At 38.2% G+C, this 21,593-nt stretch overlaps 1 protein-coding gene across 2 annotated transcripts in view; it reads right to left on the reverse strand.

The window, feature by feature from the left end:
* The window catches only part of PCMTD1 (protein-L-isoaspartate (D-aspartate) O-methyltransferase domain containing 1), a 65,554-nt gene extending 44,686 nt beyond the window's left edge, over window positions 1-20,868 (reverse strand). Inside the window, exon 1 of one of the 2 annotated variants that reach the window (XM_059394572.1) lies at window positions 20,616-20,868. The gene's annotated coding sequence lies outside the window, so the exon portion shown is untranslated. The remainder of the gene's footprint in view (window positions 1-20,615) is intronic. The other variant, XM_059394571.1, reaches the window with a different exon arrangement.
* Between the last annotated feature and the right edge of the window lie 725 nt (window positions 20,869-21,593).

A 21,593-nucleotide genomic window follows, 5' to 3' on the forward strand; every position in this document is an offset into this window, starting at 1 on the left:
AAGAAAAACTTTTACCTCCCTTTAAACTACCTAAAAGAAATTAGTTAAGGACCCTGGTCCAGAGAAAGAGCTATTACCAAGATACAACTTTTTTTTTTTTTTTTTAATCTGAATGACCTATCTGTATAGCAAGGCAAACATCTAATTACCAAACTTCTGTTCTTCTTCACATCCTGTGAATCACCTCCTCCCCTGTGACATCCCAGGCCCCTCTTCTACTTCTTAGCTCCTGATGGCATGTAAGCCACAAATGCCCGCCCAGCTTACCCTTGGGTTTCCCTGTCTTGGTGGGGTTATCACATATATGCAATTTGTGCAATTAAATTTTTCTCCTGTTAATCTGTTTTATGTTAATTTCCTGTTATTTATGTTAATCCTAGGCTAGAAGGAAAATTTTTTCTTCCAACGTTAAATTTCACCACTCATTGTGCCTATTTATTTCTAGTGGCCTGTACTGCATATAGGCCCTGGGCTCTATTTCTTCACCAAAACTCTATGAAGGGGCACTAACTTCATTTTACTAATGAGGAGGCCAAGTCTGGAGAGAGCACAAGACAAGCTCAGAGCTCATAAACAGCTAAGCCTCAACTCAAACCCAGTTTGGCAAGCCATAAAATCCTCCTGAAGCAGAACAATTTACGAAGAGGCTCCTGCCCCATAATTTGAAAGCAGAGTTTTTGTGCCCTTGCCTGAAAAGATTCAGATCTCTCTCCCTCTCTCTCATTTCCTTTTTCCTCCCTTTTAGTATTCTAGGTTCCAGAAGAAGAATGGAATGGTGGAAATAAAGCAGCTGATGTCAGGTACTGACATCAGGCAAATTATTTAACCTGTGGTCTTCAGGGTCCTTGTCTATAAAATGGGAAAAATAATAACCACATCATAAATTTGTAAACCATAAATAGTGCATGGGACATAAAGCTTCTAACGTTCACATGTCCAATAATTAATTCACTTTCTTTCACATCTAGGACAAAAAAGACACATTTGAAATGTTCATTTGTAAACCCAAAAGACCAGACAGGGAAAACAAAAAAGTGTCAGTTCTGCAATCTAGTGATCACCTAATGACTTCCTTAAGACAGAACTACAGAATAAAATGTAAATCCTAAAGTTAGAAGGAGGGGGGGGGCGCCAAGGAACAGTGTATACAGAAGCAAAAGGAAAAATATACCCATTCACATGTAAGTTGACTGAGAGATGTTAGTATAACAGCAAAACAAAACAGAACAAAAAAAAACAAAAAACAAAAAACAAGGCAGAGCCTTTGGTCATGCTCTGGCCCACAAACTTTGACAAAAGGCCTACATTAGGACCAGGGACCCTCTATACTCACTTACGTGGGCTCAGGCAGCAGTCAGGTACTGAGCTTCTCTCTTTAGTAGCTTACAAGCTAACTTCTACCTGTGCTTATTTTTTCTAATGGAGAATTTGCTACATACATTAGCAAAAATTACCTGTCTTGTGTAGTTTTCTTTGGTTTGAAATGTTTTCCATCCAAACTGTAACTCAGTAATAAAGATAAAATAAAATGAAGATAAAATACGCAAAATTTTCATCACACCTGTAAAGGTGTTAGCAAGCATTTAACATAAAATGCTGTAGGAGTAACTTCTAGCTTTCTACTTCAGGACATCCTTTCAAATTTTAACATATCTAACAGCTACAGCAAAGTGAAAGTACAATTTTCTTTTATTGTCCCTTGAACTCAGGAATCTTCATCCGATCAGACAGCAGATACACTACTGTCTCAAGATAATTAAAAATCATCTGCTCCCTAACCCTTCAATTCACTACTACAGATTGTTTCAAGTAACAGAAGTTAAGTTCTGTTGGCAGCAAGTAGGTTCTATATATATATATATTTTTTTTAAGATTTTATTTGTTTATTTTACAGACAGAGATCACAAGTAGGCAGAGAGGTAGGCAGAGAGAGGAGGAAGCAGGCTCCCTGCTGAGCAGAGAGCCCAATGCTCCCCTTGATCCCAGGACCCTGGGATCTTGACCTGAGCCAAAAGCAGAGGCTTTAACCCACTGAGCCACCCAGGCGCCCCTCTATATTTTAACGTTCATCAAGTTTTAAGATGCCTACATTCAAGATGTAGACTTTTCAGTCATATTCTCAATTCTATTCTAGTCTTGCTTCCTGTGCCTTTTCCTTCTCTCCACCTTCCCCCTTATTCTTTTAATTTTCCTATTCTCTTTGCCTGGGGCAGTGAAGATCAGCATAAACTCATACAAGATGGAGACACAGTAGGGGATAGCTCTATGGGAGTTCAAGGTATAGGATATAAAAGTAGAGAGGAATATAAAACATTTTTAAAGCACAAGATGAGGCAACTTGAGCTGAAATGTTATCATTTTGAAAGTTAAAGGATTTCATGTATCTCCAATGTCTCCTCCATTCCTTTCACTTAAAACATCTTAACGTACAACCTCTTCAAATCTGTATCACTACACAATGAAGCATGTATCCATATTCCTAAACACAGTCACACCCATATACTACAAATGCCTTCAATATGCAAAGTCCCAACTTTGAGGAACAAAATCGTCAGAGAATAACTGCCTCAGATTTTTAGGATTATTGCTTAACATCTTCAATTTTTCAAGAAACGTAAGAAATGCTCTAGTAACCATCCAACACACTTAAAAAAAAAAAAATCCCTGTAGAAGCTATAGCCTAGAAAACCTTTCAAAAAGAAGAGCTGTTGGGGCGCCTGGGTGGCTCAGTGGGTTAAGCCTTTGCCTTTGGCTCAAGGTCATGATCTCAAGGTGCTGGGATGGAGCCCCTCACTGGACTCTCTGCTCAGCCCCTCACCCTCTCTCTCTGCCTGCCTCTCTGACTACTTGTGATCTTTCTCTGTCAAATAAATAAATTTAAAAATTAAAAAAAAAAAAAAGAGCTGTTTACCTCCTGTAACTCGGGAAAAGTCTGAAGCAGAACACTGAAATGACAACTGAGCTTTCTGGTTTTAATTCATTAAGTGGCTATGTTCTTAGGAAGTAATGAGATAAATAAGGAAGCATGAGAGAAAAACATACACATTTTTGGCTCCTCTGGGGTCAGGCTTTTTAAGTTGGGCTTATTTTTTATTTGAAAAATTCAGAGTTCACAAAGAACAATATTCAAATAAAAAAATAAAACAATATTCCAAAGCAAAATTTCATAATTTGGGAGTTTGGATGGTCTGTATCTGTTCCCTTCCACTAGCATATCACAAACCAAATATGAGCTCACACCAAAGACATTCTTTCTATAGATTATCATACTATGACATACAAAGACTGGCCTCATACTTTATGATTTTGAGCAAACTGTTATCCCTCCTGGCTTTGGTTTTTTCACCTGGAAGTTACTGCCACTAAATCAAATCTTCTCAATGAGACCTGTAAAAACTTTAAAAATGTCTAAGTATATTTGCTATACATAAATAAAGAATGTAAATAACTATCAAGTTTTCTGACCTTATAAAAATGGCATCTTTCCAAAGTCCATGATAATCTTTCTATGGACAGTGAAAGCTATATAGAATACAATATGTAGTTATATGTCATTCTTAATTTTTCAGTGGTTCAATAACAACTCATATAATTTCATTAACTACCCCCAAGGTATTTACAAAGGAGAGGTGGTATTACCTGCACTGTGCAAATGAAGAACACCAACTGAGAAAGAACAAATTGTTTGTTCTAGATTTCCCATATAATACAAAGATACTCCAGTCTCATTCAAAGATCTGATGGCATCCATTACCACTAACATTCACATTATCACAAATAAGAAAATACAGCAACTAGAAATATAGGTCTAAAACCTTTTGACAAATATACACATACCACATTTGATACTAATACCTTCATCTCATTTATTGGGACAGGTAACTCTCTTCCTATTTTTACTCACGACCCAGAGAAAGTTTAATAAGTTCTTTAAAATAAACTGTAATCAGGGATGCCTGGGTGGCTCAGTCAGTTAAGCGTCTTGCCTTTAATTCAGTTCATAATCCCAGAGTGGGTCCTGGCTGGAACTGAGCCCCATGTCCAGCTCCCTGCTCAGCAGGGAGCCTGCTTCTCCCTCTTCCCCTTCCCACTGCTCATGCTCTCTCTTGCTCTCTCTCACTCTCTCAATAAGTAAAATCTTTAAAAAAAAAAAACTGTAATAAGATCATCACCATAATTCTATAGGCTCTACAGTAATTACTAGGAAGTACACCTTAATTTCAAATGATTAATCTGTCATCAACAGTTCTTTGTTATCAATAAAATTCATCTGGAGAACACCATGCAAACTAAACAACCAAAATGCTGTGAAAGCTTGTTAAACTATGGCCCCATACCTCCCTCCAGGCTTCATTTAAGAAGTTCTTCACCACAGGTCCAGAAAGTTATAAGACGCAGGGACATTGAGGATAGAAAGCCAAAAAATGGCTTCAGTTCAGTTCAATTCAGTAGACAGTCTTTGTTCATGGAAATTAAGTCTCTAAATGGTGTGTATTAATTGACTACAATAAATTCACAGAACTGAGATTTTTCATAATGTAAGGAATTATTTCACATCAGACTATGGTCAAACTATGTCCTCATAACTCAGTATAGGTATGTTTATTAACAGTACACATAAAATACTAAATGCTCTCTCAACAAAAAGCTACTCAATGCAATTTGATTGCCTTACATTTGGAGATTCCAAGTTTTGCACAAAAGACTTCCATCTGATGATTTCCTCATTCAGTTAACAAAAACTTATCACCTACTTCTGCCTCAGAAACTATGATAAGCATGGAGGATTCAGAGATCATACTCCCAGAAGCTAAACTCAAATTAAATAGCTTTCTTAGGAGGTAAGAATAGCAGAAGAGCTCACTTCATTTCACGGATAAAGAAATGAGCCCCAGCAGCTGCCTTGTCCAAGATCACACAAGTTCAAAAGAAACCCAAGATTTATAAGTCATTTTATAATAATCTAGATATGAGAAAATCTCTTCAAACATGAGGACATATAAGGCCAAAAAGATCTAATACTCCTTTTAGATTTCATAAAACTAAGCAAAATGCTTCTTTTAAAAATAATTTTTTTATTAATTTCAGTATTTAATTACAGAGAGTAAGCAATATTACTAAAACCTGACTCTAACAGTTTGTTGGGAGACTGTAAGGAAAAAAAAAAAGCCAAATTTAAACTATTAAAGAAAACATAATAATAAGTCATCTAAATAACTTTTTTACTTGAAGCTATTAATGTTATTCACAGAAAATTTTATGAATTATTATCAATATCTAGATAATAATTATATAACAATGTATTAAATATATCTAAACTGAATCCACACAGGTTATAATGGTGAGTTATAACATTAAGCAATGTAAAATTCTGATCTGAATTCAATAGGGTTTATAGCAATAGGAATAAAACTATTTTACTTTATTCATTTGCTCATCTTAGAATGATTATTTATAGACTGAATACTAATATATCAAATAATAATGATTTCATATCAAATTAGATTCACTGAGTTATACTCTAATAGAATGCATTTCAATGTAAGTAAAAATTATAATTCAAAGATCACATAATACAGTGTGGATTCTAGATTGGAACCCGAATTCTATAAATTCTATGTATGTTAATTTTAATACCAGTAACTGTCTCACAGGATTCACAGGAGAAGTACCTGAGATAATGTATGTAAACTGCCTATAGTCCCTGGTCACGTACCAAGCACTCAATAGGTGCTACCTGTTTCTATTAACACAGACCTACTTCACCCTCTCACAAAAGAACATGTTCCCACTTCAAGAAGCATTTGTTCAGCGTTTACAAATCTGTATCCAGTAATAATATATTATATATATAAAATAATTTGGACTTTAGGTGCCAGTTTTCATTAAAATCTCAATAGCTATATGGTGTTTCTGAGGGAAACCAAAGCATGGAAAAATGAGGAAAGACCTTGGGGACATATCTTGTGATGCTGGATAGAATTAGAATTAGTCTGAACTCATTACTTGATCTGGAAAACTGTATGTGTATACACACATACACACACACGTGTGCAAAACAAAATACAAAGTTATAGAAAATACATATACATACTTTTCCTTGCTTGTGAATGTCTAAAAGATAGACAATATTTCCAAAAACAACTCAAACTCTTCTTGAAAAGGTATGTAGGAAAATATGTTTTGCATTTTTACTTACTACATTTTCCTAGCTATTAATAGTAATCTCCCCATTCTCCATTCTGAAGACACTTAGTAACCCACCCCTCTCATCAGTAGCAGGGACTCTGGTATCTCTGCGGCAGTCTTCTCTGCTCCCAGGCCTCACAAGCATCCTGGGCATCTCCTTCAACTATTCAAGCCCCAAAGGTAACAACCATCACTATGCCTTAAACTCCAAGGACCTATCTCCACCACTGCCCAACCTCTGTATTCTAATTTTATTCCACAATCACATATTACAAGTAGTTTGCCCATTCTTTTTCTACCACTAAATTTAATCTTCAGTATCACTAATGCTATAGGAAAAGACCAAAGAGTAAATATATTAGAGTATGCAGGCCTTAGTTTCTGTTAACAATTACTGAATTCTGTGCCTGTAAGAGCAAAACCAGCCACAAACAACATGTAAATGAAGTATGGCTATGCTCCAAATTTATTTATTCATGAACACTGAAATTTCAATTATATATAATTTTCATATACTTTTTAGGTTTTTTTCCAACCATTTAAAAATACAAGCACTATTCTTGGTTTGCAGACTATTCAAAAACAGGCAGTGAGCCAGGTTTGGCTCATGGACCATAATTTGCTGACCCCTATAAGGATCACTTTTGTAAGTACTGTAAGTATAAAGAGTTACACAAAGGTTGGCAAAATGTCCAAAAGATCTTAAAAATGTGTTCAGAAAGTCAACCTGAAAGCAACATTTTCTAAATTCCTGTGAGGTACAGATCTAACTAGCATAGGTTCCAAGAGCTTTTCTGGCATCTTAATTCTTTATAGGTGAAGTACTGTGACGGTTGCAATAAAATGAATAGAACAAAATGAGTCAGAAACAAATTACAGATGTCCCAGGCTATCCAAAAGTAGAGTGTTCCTATGAAAACTTTCCTAAGCCAAACTGGCATAAAGCAGAAAGTATTTCCCCTGTGTTCAGATGCAGCTTTAAGAAAGACCTACATTAGTATGGTAATGGCTCTTTTCCTAAATGGAAAATCCTCTACAGATTTCTTTCAGTTAATGAAAATAGGTACTAATGCAGATCTTTCAGAAATGCCAGGTGGTCCAATGCTATGTTTCAGAAAGTGGAGGATACTTATATATTGCTGACATTTGATATTTCATTCTAGAACTTTAAATTTTAGTCTGTAATCCATGAGACCAAAGGCATAATCTATATAATTTTCTGTGCATATAAACCCAAATAAAATACACAACTTTGATATTTGTGGAAAAGTCGAGAAAAATAATAAACTGTAGAGAAGAAAACCTCTAAAATTATCCAATTTACCCTGTCATGCCGGGGCAAAACTATTTGTTCAAGGTCATACTAACAGAATTCAAGGCTCCAGAGCCTTGGTTGAGTTTTTTTTTCAATACATCATAAAATTAAAGCTCAAAAAGTGACAACTTTTCTAAAATAACATGTGCTCACCTACGGTTTTTAAAACAAAACCCTCATATTGTTAAAATAAGACACGGAAGAAGTGTAGAGTCCTTACTAAAAGTGAAGACAGAGCTGCTAATTTTCGAGACAGTGTAGTAAAAAGAAAGAAGCAGTGCTCAAATATTTGGTTCAGGGACTAGGACTCCATTTTGATACTTAAGAGAATACAGGAGGCCAGCAAAAAATAGTAAAGATTAGCTGACTGGGAACAAAACATAAAAATATCAAGTGGCCTTTAAGTCAAAAGGAGTCTACCATCATTTTAGCTGGGAGAAAGGTTTAGAATGGCAAACGAAGCAAGAGCAATGGAGACAGGTTTTAAGAGCAGCAGTTCATTGCCCTGATTCTGTCAAAGAGAAATTAAGTAGAAATTAAAAATATTCTACTTCCAGAGAGTAAATGATGGTTACCAGGGGATGAGGAGTGGGGTGGTAAGACTGATAGTGTTTCAGAGTCCAAGCTTGCAAAAAGCAGTAAGTCCTAGAGGTCTAAAGTACAATATAATAAATCCAGACAATATTGTACTGTAATTATGTAATATGATAAATATTGTTACAGAAGCATTATAAGATATGAATGTAACAAAGTAACACTGTACACATTAAATTTATACTGTGTCATATGTTAAATTTATTCAATTAAAACACAGAAAACAATTCTACTTCCTGTATCAATTCCTACTGATGGGTAACGTTCAGCCACAGCATGAGCAGATGGTGCCAGAAAGACACTGCATGAGAAAAGAGCTTTGCTTCTAGGTCTGGTGGACTGCTTGGCAGGCTCCTGCAGTCCTTAAGCATTCTCCACCAATACACTCCCACAGTGCACAATAGCCATCAGCTTCCCCCAGCGCTCTCCCTTGGATCGTGTGCGGAAGACAACCTTTGGTAAAACATCTCTTTGTGAACATCTTTCCCTGGTATCAGAAAGCAGATGTCTGGCAATTCCATTATGGAGGCACCATAGCAACTTCCTTGCCATCCAGTGAGCCACACATCCTCTCAAAAAGGTCCAGATCTCAACCCTGGGTGGGGTTCTTCCTTAGGTGCTTAATCTTGGTCCTTAGGGGTAGAACCTAATCCTTGTATCTTTTTCCATATTCTGTATTTTTCAAAAAGATTTTATTTTGAAAGAGGGAAAGCATGGAGTGGGGGGAGAGAAGTAGAAGGAGACAGAGAATCTCAAGGAAATTCCACACTGAGTGCAGAGCCCAACTCAGAGCTCGAGCTTACAATCCTGAGATCATGACCTGAGCTGAAATCAAGACTGGGATGCTTAACAGACTGAACTACCAGGCACCCTATTCCCATATTCTTTAGAACTCTGTTTATTTACTAGCCAATCCTGTTATTGGTAACATTTTTTTACATTAAACTTTCCCTGTTCATATTAATCCTGTGTGGTTTTTCCTTCCTGTTTGAGCTAGACTGATACAGTGCTGAAAACCATTAAGATGACACTCAGGTCAGTGAGGGAATGAAGAATAAGCAAACAGGCAAAAAAATGAACTGTGAAAACAACAAATCCTGACATGCTGCCAGCCAAAACATCCACAATCCCTTGGATTTGATTTAAACTGCTATGTCTTGAAAACAGATTTTTTTTAACTGCTAAGTATTTGAGTGTGTTTTATCTTAGTTTCACGGCAAAATGTTGTCACCAGCTTTTCTGTGCTGAGAGCTGTCCATCCTGATCAGAGAGGAACATTAGATAACCAAGTGACTTTGGAGTACCGAACGGCAGCAGCTGCCCCTTCTGCCATCTTAAATTCCCTACTAGGAATCCATCACTGTCAAACTTTCAGACAGGAGGATGACTTAGTGGCCTCATCTACTGGGAGTCAGCTTAATCATGAGCTTGTTAAGAGAAGCACATGATCGGGGCACCTGGATGGCTCAGTGGGTTGAGCCTCTGCCTTCGGCTCAGGTCATGGTTTCGGGGTCCTGGGATGGGCTCTCTGCTCAGAGAAGATCTTGCTTCCCCCCTTTGCCTGTCTCTCTGCCTGCTTGTGATCTCCCTCTGTCAAATAAATAAAAATTCTTTAAAAAAAAAAAAAAAAAGAGAGAGAAGTACATGATCTTTCTGGTGCCCATTTCCCCTCTATAGACTTCGGTGATTATTAGCACACCTGAAAAAGGACAAAATAAAACCACTGAAAAACTCATTAAATTTCATGTATGCATGGTAGGCAAACTAAAAATAGGAGCAGACTACAAAAGAGCAGGTTAAGAGAAAACCCAAATTCTTGAAACAAATGCCAGGGATATAAGCAATTATAAAGGTTACTTTTTCTTCTTAGTGGCATTTCAAAATGAAAGAAAAGAGCATCACAAAATTTTTTTTTTTTTTAAGATTTTATTTGACAGAGAGAGATCACAAATAGGCAGAGAGGCAGGCAGAGAGAGAGAGAAAGGAGGAAGCAGGCTCCCTGCCAAGCAGAGAGCCCGATGTGGCACTAGATCCCAGGACCCTGAGATCATGACCTGAGCCGAAGGCAGAGGCTTAACCCACTAAGCCACCCAAGTGCCCACAAAATATTTCTTGAAGGATACCTGGGTGGCTCAGTGGGTTAAGCATTTGCCTTCGGCTGAGGTCATGATCCCAGCATCCTGAGATCAAGTCCCACATCTGGCTCCTTGCTCAGCAGGAAGCCTGTTTCTCCCTCTGCCTGCTCTGCCTGCAGCTCTCCCTCCTTCTGCTCTCTCTGACAAATAAATAAATAAAATCTAAATATATATTTATTTCTAGGGAAAAAAAGCAGAGAAACAGAGAAGGAAAACTAAAGATATAAGCTGGCACTAAAAAATTCAACAAATTTATTGTATCACTCATTCAGCAGAAAATAATTCTGGAAGAACTCCATAGTAAATGACACTAAGCAAGCCACACTTAGCTTGCTACTGTACTACAAATCCAATGCAATGGGCCCCAAAGAAAAGAGGTAATTGCCAGAAAAACAACCTTATGTTGCTTTGGGGTTTTTTGGGTTTTTTGTTTGTTTGTTTGCTTTTGTTAAGATTTTTATTTGACAGAGAGAGTGCAAGCACGTGCACAAGCAAGGGGGAGCTGGAGAGGGAGAAGCAGGCTCTCTGCTGAGCAGGGAGCCCAATGCAGGACCCAATCCCAGAACCCTGGGATCATCACCCAAGCCACCCAGGTGGCCTAAAAGCCTTATGTTTCTTTATGGTATTTGTTTTATTTTAAGGTATGATGGGTTGGAAGGCATACCTGTTTTGAAGGAACAAAAATACTTTACAAAATAGTAACCTGTAGTGACTTCTCTTATCTCATTACCTTACTGTAATTTCTCCAAACATGTTTTACAGCTGGTGAGCCTAAGGTAAAAATTCATTTATGTGCATTTATAGGGAACACACAGGGAATGCACAGCGAATGCACTTTCCTACTAAGAACAAAACATACGTACAACTTCAAGTATAAGACTCTTGATTCCCAACTGGAAAGACTCACATAGCAAACTGACAAGGATCCCAGCTTTCTAGCAGAAAAGCAATGTCATGGCTGTTAATTTTGTCACTGCCTTTCTCCAACATAATAGCCTCAAGGACTTTAGGATAGGTATGTAGTTCTTCTTCCCCTCCTCTGATGATTCAAAATCCTCCTCCTCTTTCGCAGAATTTCCCAGTGCATTTATTAAGTTTCTAGATTAATTTCACAGGGGAAGGGGTTCCTGCCATCACTTCAAATTATGTCCAAACCCAAAACCTTCTATATAGCCCACCTCTCACACTAGCTACTGTATTCAATTACTCATATTCCTCTTTATTGAAAATCCTTTTCTGTCACTATCCTTATCAGTATTAGCTAGAGTACTGTAACTAACTGCAATTTAGTTTTCATACTTGTGGTTCTCCCAACTTCAATACTATCTTGTATACCATTCTGATTCACATGCCCAATATAACATTTTTATCATTAAGGATAAGCAGCAGCTCCAAAAATTCCAGGAAACTGCAAAAATGAGAAGAAATCCTACCTGTCAGGGGTTCAAGTCCATCATCATTTAAACCAAGTAGCACTAGTTTTATCAGTTTTATATATGTCATCTTAGTTATTTTGTGGGGGGAAGGGGATTGCTTAGCAATCACTTCCCTAAGGGATCAAATGGTCTCAAAATACTTAACTATATTAGTTTTCTATCATTGCCATAACAAATCACCACAAACATTAACAGCTTAAATCAACACAAATTTACTGTTTTACAGTTCTAGAGGTCAAAGGTCTGATACAGGTCTCACTGGGCTGAGATGAAGGTAACAGAAGGGCTGAATTCCTTCCTGGAGGCTTTTAGAGGGTTTGTTCTCTTGCATTTTCAACTGTTTAGTGTCCATCTACTTCTCTGACTCATGATCCTTTCCTCCATCTTAAAAAGCCAGAGTCAGACTGAGTCCTCCCCAGTCTTCCACTTTTAAGGAACCCTGTGATTACACCAGGCCTATCAGGAAAATCCGTAATAGTCTTCCTAATTTAAAGTCAGGGGATCAGCAACCTTAATAATTCCCCTTTGCCTGATTAGGTAACATAGTCACAGATTCCAGGGATTAAAACATGAGCATCTTTGCAGGGGAAGAGGCATTACTTTTTACTACCCTACCCAAATTGTATTTGTCCTCAATCTCCAGCAGAGTAGGGAATCAAACAAAACCAACTTAAACATGTAATGTGCAACCCAAGTCCATCCTCACCTGTCCTATTTCCACAGCACCCCCCCCCCCCAGATACAGGAAAGGAAATGAGAGATCACAAGGATAATCAGTGCAGAGAGATATGCTCTCATCCCTTGAAAGAACTTGGAATTCATTTTCTCTTATATATAATGTGTGGTCACATTCTTAAGAGAGGACGAAGTCCTCTAACTGAATCAATAATAACTACACAATAGACTAACTGTAAGAGAACCTTACAAATACCCTGAAATTAAATTCGAAATACCAACTGGAAACACTGTAACACCATCATCAACTTTTTTGTCTGGTTATTATTATGCAATGTATAATCATTTCTCTTAGAAAATATATATCCAGTCTTAATAACCCTTGAATACAGTATTACAAAAAACATGCAGTATTTCTAATACTTTATACCACTGGGAAAATTGTGCCTAAATTAAACCTGAAGCTTAAAAACCACTTAGGGGTCAGTACTGCTTAAGTCTTGATCTTACTTTTAGAAATGTGGAAAGTAATTACGTGGATTCATTCTGTGTGCTTACAAAAATTCAGTTCAACATAAGCAAGACACTGTACATGATAGTCCACACCTTTCCTTAGCTGTTGGTACCCACCAAGATTTGTAGCAGATTCAAAATTGTCAAACTTTAATGCAGTAGGATTCTAGATTGGCCTCAAGATGGAGCAGCAGCATCCTTTTAAAAATAGACTGCCCTACAGGTAAATGTTTTCAGTCTGTCACTAAAAATGAATGGAAAGACAAACTACCCATATTAAGACATTTAGGAACAGTACTTGATTTTAATAATGCTCTACACAACAGAGGGTACTAATGGATATAGAGGGAAGCAAGACACAAAGCCTCTCAGAATTAACTACAAGATATACCATCCCTGGGTGGTAACATTCCTGATAATCCTGTACTTTTTAAACCATATTTTCTAGTTTTTCTATAGTGAATTGCTACTGTTATTGTTTAAAGGAAGAAAAGCAAAAACAAATAACCTTTTTATATAGTATGTCTACAGTGACTATAACATGCATGTTAAGTGAACAGAATCACAGGTGCAAAGAGCCACTGTTCAAAAAAAATCTAAACTATGTAAAGTACCATCTAAAGTATATACAGTATTGGGGTGCCTGGGTGGCTCAGCAGATTAAAGCCTCTGCCTTTGGCTCAGGTCATGATCCCAGAGTCCTGGGATGGAGCCCAGCATCCATCCAGGCTTTCTGCTCAGCGGGGAGCCTGCCTCCCCCCACTCCTCTGCTGGCCTCTCTGCCTACTTGTGATCTCTTGCAAATAAATATATAAAATCTTTAAAAAAAATAAAGTATATGGAAAGTAAATGGAAGCAAATGGAAATGAGATATCTAGCAAACATCTAAACACTAATTTTTAAATGCTAATTAGAAAAATACTCAAATTACATAATTAGGAGAGAATGACTGAAAAATGACAAAGAAAACACTTGACTATTTAGTAAGCCATATAGTACTACTTAAGGAAGAAAAAAAAAAAAAGCCACAGGTTGCACAACCTTAAATGACTTGTCAGGAGTAACCTGATAGAGCAGCTATGGAACCTCAGTAGCTGCTACACTTCACACAATACTCTGTATTTATAGCACCCCTGGTCTGAGAGAATCAAAGGGCATTCACTATTTACGCTGTATTCCACCATCACCTTATTCGCTTGTTATTCCATTTGGTTCTGACTTCCAACATTCCCACCACTCCAACAGGATTCCAAATGACATTCTTGAATGAATGTGTTATTTCTGTTTATACGTAAAAATCTGAAAGGACTCACACTACACTATTAAAAAAACATTACCCAAGCAACCTATGATGGACAGATGTGGAGGGGGAGACTTGCTGAGGAAGGAAACTTTCTTTTAACTTCATGCATTTTAGTAATTCAAATCTTATCTTTGACATACAATAATAATACAATAAAAAATTAATGACCACATCAAGTATATTGCATTGTAGGCCATGATATTTCCTTCCAGATGATAGAAGGAATTTAGTTCATCCCCTGAACAGCTTTATTAAATATATTATTAGAGGCCGCAATCTCAGAGACCAGTTTCCAGATATCAAGGATTACTTCTCAGCATCAAACTTCTACTAAACACATCCAGGGCTGACCTTTGTCCAGATCAGACAACTGGTCACAGGAGCTACCCACCAGCACTGCCATCCCTGGTATTCCAATTCAACCGTCAACTCTGAATTCCAGCAAGCATTTTTTTAATGATTCTCCATTTCTGCCTTTTCTCCATTCACTTAGCTATTAATCATCCAGGCCAGAAGAGATATCCATTTTATTCCCCACCATGAAACATTCATTTCAGCTTTCAAGCTTTATCTTCCCCACAAGGAAAGAACTGCTAGTTTTTATTTCTCTTCCTTCAAAGTGTTGCTTCAATGGATGTAACGGTAAAAATCTGAAAGCCATCTAAATGCCCACCAACAGAAAATACGCTTAAATTAGTATATATATAATCTATATATGTAAACTATGTAGCAAATACTTTGAGGACAAAAAAAATTTTTTTTAAGAATGAAATGTTTCATCTACAAACAAGGAATATTAGTGATAAATCAAGTGAAAAACTGTGCAGTGCACCTCATCTTTACAGAAGCAGAAAGAGCATATTTATTCATATGTACTTGCATACAATAAATTAATGTTTCTTTTACATCATTCCAAAGATGAATGGCTACCTCCTAGTGGGGAAAGTAGGACACTGAGGGAGGAGACATGTCCAGTTTATAAAACCTTTTGTATGTTTAAAATTTGGACCATGTAATCATATTACCTAATTTTAGAATCAATTATTTTAAACTTGCTTCAAACTCTTATCTTCAAAGTATCTTCCCTTATATTCAAAGTATCTGCTATTAATTCCTCAAAGTTGAGAGCGGATAAAACTGACAACCTTAAGAATCAACCTTATTCCTTTATAATCAAGCATTTCAGTACTCCAAAGGAAACCCCAAATGTCTGCCCCAACACCATCACCAAGATATCCTACCTTATTAATTTCTAACAGCAAAAGTTATTTTTATTTAATAAAGCAATAATTACTTATTAAGTTGCTAAACTGTAACACAATATAGGATGCAAGGATATAAGAGAAATATAAAATTGTAAACTTTACATGGTAACCATTAACCTTGATGGATTCAAGTATGTCTGAAATTTCACATGAACTATTTAGAAAAAGCAAGGATTTATGTGTTATTTGTGCGAGGGCATTTCAGCTATCATATAGTTGGAGATTCTTGATGTTACCCAAAGGCAGAAAATGACACTGCAATATAGGGAAAGTTTTATTCTACCTTTCATATTCATATAAGCATTTTAAAAACAGAGGCCAAAGAATTATGGTTAACACTGCGGAATTCAACAACATGGGAAAGAATTCAAATATCAAACCATTAGTTTTAAGAATGAGTAACACAGAATACAGAATAATAATGTGAATACAGAAATATAAATACAGAAAATAAAACAGAATACAGAAAAATAAAACAGCATCTTTTAAAATAAACAATTTATCATAATTACCTAGTGAACTTTCTGAAAATAAAGAACTCATTTGATAGCCTAAAACAAGACAATCTGGTTTTGTTGCATACACAATTAAAAACTTCAGTTAACTACTATATATGTCATCTAGCAACTAAAATCAAATACTACTTAAATTCCATGATCATTTTCATATTCATTCACATATATTTCCTGAGCATCCGTTGGGAAATACAACAATAAGAAATGGTTTCTGCTTTCAGGCATTTTATAATTCAATTACTGTTAGGGCACTCAAAAACTAATTCAGAATAGAAAGTCATCATCAAGAGGTAAAGAAACTGCACAAATAAGAGAAGACCTTACTACCTATGAAAGCAGAAAAGGGGCTCTAGGGAAAGTCTGTGTATGAGCTAGCCTTTTAGTTGAAAGACTTCAGAAGGCAGAAATAGGAAAGGGAAAAAATTCCAAGTGGAGATGCATAAGAAACCAAAAGTTTACATTCCTTCTGTTCCAGACTACAAAATACAAATACTTCTGCTCCAGAAGGAATGTAAAAATTAAATTTGAGAAAGAGCACGGAGGCCGAATAATGGAGTTTCAAAAAGCAAACTGAGGAACAAGGATTTCATTCTAGAGTTGATCAGGAGACACTCCACAGAACCATGGTGGTCAAGAACACAGATTTGGAAGGCTTAGGATTCAAATTCCAGCTCTTCTACCTACTAGCAACCCTGCAAGCCCATGAAGTCTCAGTTTCTTCATCTGTAGAGTGAGAAAGTAGTGTCTACAACATAGAACTATTTTGAGGACCAAATCAGAATAAAGCATTCAACACAAAGACTGACATAAGAAACATTCAGTAAGTGTTTTTTGTTTTGTTTGCTTCTGTCAGGCAGAGAAAATATGATTAGGGATGTCTTCAGGACAAATAATTTGATAGCAGCATGCATGATAAATGGCACAACCCAGAGATTAGGGATGTCTTATTAACAGTAGTTGAGGCAAGGGTATTATAAGTATTCTCTTGCTGGGAAAATGAAAAAGCAGCAGGAGAACGTGATTCCTGAACCATAATGCAATAAAATGACTAAGAATTTCTGAGAAAGGGGGAGAGTGATGAATCAAAGGCAACCTTTGATTTTAAGTATAGATGATTAAGAAAATGTTAAGATCATTAATATAAACAGGAAAATGAGGGAGGAATTAAGTTGCAAAGGAGAATGTTTAATTCTGAATCTACAGATTCAAGATTACAAAATGCCAGTTACTTGAAGAGTTTATCATGGAGAACAACAAAAGGCAAGTCTGAAGCTTAGGAAAGACAATGGTGAGGCTGGTGATGCAGAACTGGAGCTTTGGCAGGGAAGCGAATGAACGGTGGAAACCATGGGTGTGCACAGGACTATAAAGGAGAAAATACAATTCTAAAAAGAAGTGAGGACTCAATCTAAAGTAATACTTGTATAAGTGCGAGGAGAAAATGAACAAAGCCACAAGGTGTAAGTCTGAGGTGCTGGCCTGTACAAACTACGGGAAGACAAGGCCTTGACAGCACTTCATATTCTATAACTCTTTAGATGCTCATAATAATTTAGATTATAAGCAGACTTATGGTTATGTGCTTATTATAGGATTTTAAGAGCCTGCAAGTTACTGAAAAGTGTTAATTATTCTGACTCAACCCCGAGCAGGACACAGCTAACGCAGTATAATTATAATCAGATATTTTTCTAGTATCTCAAAGCTCAAAGTATTAACGTCTAAGTCCTCATCTTCCTTAACATCCATCCACACATTTGACTCTATTGATTACCATCATTTGAGGAAACTCCCCACCTCCTTCCTAAGACAGCCAATTCTCAGGTTTTCTCCTATTTTGGCTTCCCTTTCATCTTAACTAGTTTCTACCTAGAAACAGAACCATCAGAAAGCAACAGTCCTCTATGCAATTCCACAGTAGTTGTTTTAAACATCTAGGTTTTAAAACCCAACTAGACGGGCACCTGGGTGGCTCAGTTGGTTAAGCTACTGACTGTCTTTGGCTCAGGTCATGATCCTGGAGTCCTGGGATCAAGTCCCAAATCAGGCTCCCTGATCAGCAGGGAGTCTGCTTCTCTCCCTCTGACCCTCTCCCCTCTCATGCTCTCTCTCTCTCTCACTCACTCACTCTCTCAAATAAAATCTTTAAAAAATAATAATAATAAAAATAAAATACATAGCTGTCATATATGCTGAGAACACAGAACAGATTAATACACCAAAATGTTAGGAGCTATACTTCATTAAATTGTCATAATGTATTTTTAAGAGACTACAAAATACTAAAATGAAATAAGCACACTTTAATCTTATTACATTAGTTTATACTAAAGTGCAACTGGGTTCATAAAAATGCTACAGGAAATGAGATTACCCACCCCAGTTTGTAAGGAATAAAAATACCTGTAAGAGCTACAATTTACTATAATATCCAAATTTACCCCGGCATCAAACAGAGTGACTAATACAAAGCCCCTTCTTCTTGGTCAATGGCACCAGCTCAAGGAATATTTTAATAACACAGCACAGAAACCTCATCTAAAACAATACCATAGTTTCATACTATTTATCCTTTAGGCTATTTTTCAATACATGATTATATTCAGGTCTCTATTTTGCAAGGAATATCTCCAAGGCAAAAAAGAGGGAAAAACTCTAAGATCACAATTTTATAAGGTAGTTTTCATTAACAAAAGGCAGCCTGGCAGAGCAGAAAACACAGGTTCTTGGCTTAAGCCTGACTCAAATGCAGTCACTACCACTAAAAAGCTGATGAGATCTTGAGCAACTCAATTAATCTCTCAGAGCCTCTGTTTATTAATACTTAGATTGGGGAGAATGTCACCTATGTTGTTAGAGATAAATAGGAAAAATATTATTACCAGCAACTATAACTTAAATGCCACAGACACTGTGGTTCCTTTTAAACACAGCTTCCCAAATAATTACACAACAGGACCGAAGATTTCAGGCTACATATTTATGCTTAGAACCAGACTTCTTTGTGATTATCTTACTCAGTTCTATGTTTTCCCTAGAAGTTGGCAAGAAGACGCACACAGTACATTTTTAATAAATACATGCCACTGATTAGATCAACAAAACCTCCAGCTCTTCTGCACACAAAAATACAAAATGTAATAGGGATTTCCTAGCTTTCTGTCTTATTTAATAGTAAGAAGTATAATATAATAAGCTTACAGCTTACTCCCTATGGTCTACTAACAAAATATTTAGTTCCTGGCTCTTTTGAGGTTTTGTTTTTTTTTTAACCTGTCTAAAATACAAACTTCTAGGCCGCTGGTTTTCTATCTTCAAACATGAGTAAGTTGTTTAAGAAACTGAATTTGTTTTCAACTGACCACACAGAATTCAAAATTACCTTGAAAAATGCACTTACCAAAAACAAAAAATTACTATTTTAGTAACCTGCTTTATGAAATCATCCAAACCTTGTAACCTACCATAAACTCCGTGTAAATGTAATTCTTAACTTGCCTAATACATGAGTATCTCCATCTGGCCTCAGACAACCTATAAGTTTTGCCACATTATGTTTCAAAATAGTAAGCTGTAGCCCTTTTTAAAAGCTTATATAATAAAAGATTACAGAAAAACTGGAAACAATGTTCAGCAGTAACACACACACACCTTATGTGGTAGCTTTTAAAAAGAATGAGGTATGTAATAAAATCGAAGAGTATCTCTGAGTATCCCTTGGCCAAAAGAAGTATATACTATATATGATCCCAATTTTGTTTTTAAAACATACTTACACAAACAGAAAAATCCTGAATGGTTAATAAATACCACACTTGAAGACTGGTTACCTTGGGTAATTAAAAGAGGAAAAATGGGGGGGGGGGGGTGGGGAGCAGACGTCTTCATTGTTTAGCTGCTTAATTTTTTTCTTAAAGAGCACGTAGTACTTTTGTAATTAAAAAAATAACCGGGAAAAGAATAACCATTGGTAGGACTATACTTTTTCCTCCGTACCCAAATTCTTTCGGGTAATTTTTAAAACATAGTTACGATTTCTCAGTTTTAAAAAAAGAAGACATACAAAAACACAGTCATGGAAGTTAAAAATGAAAAATCTTGGATTTGCAAAATTACTCCCCCTGGTTCCACTCTTGGGTCCTCTCTACGCCAATGTTTGAAATACCCTAAGGACGGGTACCACACTTAAACAGTAGTAAACGCTCAAACAAAAAAACAAAGTAAGAAAATGTTAGCGCCTGCTCTAGCCTCGTAAATCCTTTCGCAGCCTCAACCCCCAAGGCTTCCCCAAGCCTACGTAGGCTGGATTCTCTTCCTTCAAAATCAAAACAACAACAGAAAGTCACGGGGTGGAACTGAAAAGGCCCGAAGGGGCCTGTGGGTGTCTTCGGACCGCAGTGTCTAGGAGTCCCGGTTCCCGATCCCAGGTCAGAGACCTAGGACCGTCGGCCCCGACCTCCCAAACCCTTCGACCCCTGCAGACTCCCTCGACCACCCTGGACTCCCAGCCTCTTCGACCCTGCCGAGCCCAACCCCCAACCTCCCGGCCCCCCTGGAAACCCTCAGCTTCTCCCGACTCCCCAGCACCCGAACTCCCCGACCACCCCCCTCGCCTGCCCCAGCACGCGGGATACGCCGACCCGCAGGACCCCGAGTCCACAGGCACCACCGTTACCTGCGGTGAGGCTGTCCGTCTGGCCCGCCGCTGCGACGCACAGGGTCAGGCACTAGGACTCGGCGGGCTCCACAGCAGCCCGCCTCCCCCACCGCCACAACAACGCCACCGCCGCAGCCCGGAGGAGGGGCGGGGCCCGGATCCGCGGCTGGGGAAGCCCGACCGTCGCGGCCTCGGGAGTTGTCGGGAACCTGGGCATGCGCAGAGAACACCGGGCGCAAGGACTGCTCTGGGAGGACGCCGAAGTCAACAAGGCTAGGGGGACGCCCCCATCCGGCTCCGCCCCCACAGGGATTGCTCCGCCCCCACGCCCAAACAACGCGAGGTTCTGAGGAGACCTGGGGACCGACAACTTTTGGGAGAGATCGCGCGAGAACAGGGCCTCAACCTCCCCGCCCCCTACCCCGCGTCCTTACGCTGGGGTACCGAAGAGCCGCTGAGAGGCCGTCACCCGTGGCGGAGTGCACTTGAGGTTGGAGAACTGGCTGTGAGGTGGCTGTTCTATTTCGCGATGATTCGGAACAGGGCATCTAGGTGTCGGAGCATCTTCGAGGGTGCTTCCCCGCGGGGTAACTAGTGGAAAGTGCTCACCGATTTATCTGAAAAGCCAACGACTTTTCCCAAGATTGTGCCACGGGAAAGTGTCCGTTTAGCATCTAGAAGCTTCCCACCTCCCGGGGTTAGCGCTTTCGCCGTCTGGCCCTCGCGTGGGCCGGTGTTCTCGGCCTGGCCTGGGAGTTGATCCTGTTTCCGTAACTAACGCGCGTTCAGTACTCAACAAACTGAGTACCTAGAAGCGGCGAAAATGTATGCCAAGCAAGTTTCTCGTGGCTGGCCCAAGCGTCGCACGGCCCGTGACTGGAAAGACAGGGTTTTGAGGGGAGGGATTAGCAAATTGAGAAAGGGAGAGGAGAGCAAGGTCTGCAGAGCTGAGAAAATGTTGCCCCATGAACCTAGGCAGTAAACAAGCTAGTTCGA

This window comes from Mustela nigripes, chromosome 3, assembly GCF_022355385.1.
Source record: "Mustela nigripes isolate SB6536 chromosome 3, MUSNIG.SB6536, whole genome shotgun sequence".
Classification (NCBI taxonomy): domain Eukaryota; kingdom Metazoa; phylum Chordata; class Mammalia; order Carnivora; family Mustelidae; genus Mustela; species Mustela nigripes.